This window comes from Urocampus carinirostris, chromosome 17 (genome assembly GCF_059441175.1).
Source record: "Urocampus carinirostris isolate Australia breed hairy pipefish chromosome 17, RoL_Ucar_1.0, whole genome shotgun sequence".
NCBI classification, from domain to species: Eukaryota; Metazoa; Chordata; class Actinopteri; order Syngnathiformes; family Syngnathidae; genus Urocampus; species Urocampus carinirostris.
The window spans coordinates 34,705,696-34,707,753 of record NC_142365.1 but is presented as its reverse complement, the minus strand read 5'-3'; the positions used below and the strand labels follow the sequence as shown (position 1 = coordinate 34,707,753).

The 2,058-nt window shown below is 37.9% G+C and overlaps 1 pseudogene; it reads right to left on the bottom strand.

The window, feature by feature from the left end:
• Positions 1–219: 219 nt before the first annotated feature.
• LOC148349885 (small ribosomal subunit protein uS8 pseudogene) lies at positions 220–784 on the bottom strand (annotated as a pseudogene).
• Positions 785–2,058: the final 1,274 nt, after the last annotated feature.

Sequence of the window (2,058 nt, the reverse complement as noted above, 5' to 3'; positions counted from 1 at the left end):
GGTATTATACAAAATCATGCATGGACATGTTCCCTTATATTTTTCTGATTTAATTTCCGCCTATGCTCCGGTCCAGAGCCTTCGCTCTGAAAATGCTGGTCTACTAGTGATCCCAAGAGCCAACAAGAGAAGCGTTCGGTCCCTAACGTTGTGGAATGCTCTGCCCTGAGATTCGATCCGCAAACTCAGTGGAACTGTTTAAATCTAGGCTTAAAATACACTTCTATTTTATAGCTTATTTTTTCAGTTGACATTTTAGAAAAATAATCCAAGGATTTTGCCTCCTGTATGTTTCCGTCTGGCCTCTTCGTGGTCCATGATGCCAGCTGAGGTGGTCAGTACAATGTATCCGAACTGTCTTGAAGGCAGAAGGTTGTTCTGCCACTTCTCCAAATCCTTGAGCTGGAGATCAAAACGTGGACTGATCACGCCACACTTGTTCAGCCTTCCTGTGAGATTGACGACTATTTTCCCGGCTCTGCGGTTATCAATGATTTCAAACTCACCAATGTAACCGTGCTTCATCATGACAGTTAAGAAACGCACTATGACCTTGGAACATGGCCTGATGAGGACCTGTCGTTTCCCACGCTTCTCAGCATTGTTGATGCTTTTCAATGCATCTGCGAGAACGTGACACCAAGATGCCGGTTCTGCAATATGGCGGAAAGAGCTTATGAATGACCTATATTTTATGTTGACAATATATGTGTAGTATTTGTTATTGCAACATCCGTTGCAGCCTGGTCATCCCGGAAGCGGGATTACCTCATGTACGGTCCATTCTGAAGGTTTCCCTATTTTCCTCATATTGAGATTTTTGAGTTTTTTCTTGCCCTATGTAGGTTTTAGGTCAGAGGATGGTGTAATAATAGTCTGTAGTTTGCAATAATCTGTGGTCTGTGGAGCCCTTTGAGACTCCTTGGGATTAAGGGCTATACAAATAAACATGACTTGACTTGATTTTAATCTCCATCTAGTCGTTCTCTTTTGTGCCTAAAAGGTAAATGCCACCCAAAAATGGTTGCACGTCTCAATACAGGTGATGGTCGAATGGTGCATAACCATTCTTGTTTCGTGTATTATCATGTAAAATCGGATAGAGTGATCAGAAATTATAATTTAATTGTAATTTAATTTATTATTCTGAATTCATGTTGATTCATAGGTTAATTTCTTTACGATGATGAAATGTGATTACTTTTTACATATAATAGTTTGCTAACAGATTATGGTTTCATTATTTAATAATTGTAAAAAGTGTTTAGACCATGGGATGGGCAAACTGTGGCCCTTCAGATTAATTAATCCAGCCCGTTAAATGTAAATAGTGAAAATATATTGACAATACACACAATAGTAAATCAAGTACAACTGACAATTCTGTTGTTTTCTGGTGCCACTCTTGTCCCAGAGTCCCTTTGTTTTCCATGTAGTGCTGAGATATCAGATTCGAGAACAATCAAAGCAATCACCTGTTTTCCTTGTAACCTGGCCCATCTGCTTTTTTTAACCCAATGCGGCCCTTGACTCAAAAGGTTTGCCCACCCCTCATTTAGACTTTCATGGGGAGGGGACCAAGATAAACTCCCATCACAAATTTTCCATCAGAGCTTGTTTCGTTTTTTTTTTGTTCTCATTTTTTCCTCCAAGTTGAGGAAAATTTGAAAAATGTCAACCAATCAATCATTAAATAATATTTTAAGCTGGTGACAAACCTCGGACTTGTCTTCAGTGTCTTCACAAAAGATGATATTCTTTCTCTTCTGTCCTCTGGTCCTCTGTATAAAACAAAATAGTATTTACTGTAAATTAAATGAAATTACAATTATTCACAGTGCTTTATCTATTTTTTTAAAATTGTATTTTATCTTTTTACTATTTTTGTCACTGCATTATTTTAAAATTGATTGATCTCTTACTTCAAATTTACATCTACGACACCCCCACAATGACAACGTAAAAACATTTTTGGGGGATATAATTGCCCTCCCCCCCAAAAAAACAACAAAAAAACTAGTACATGAGTAATAACAGCCTTTTCTCACTACTTGGTTA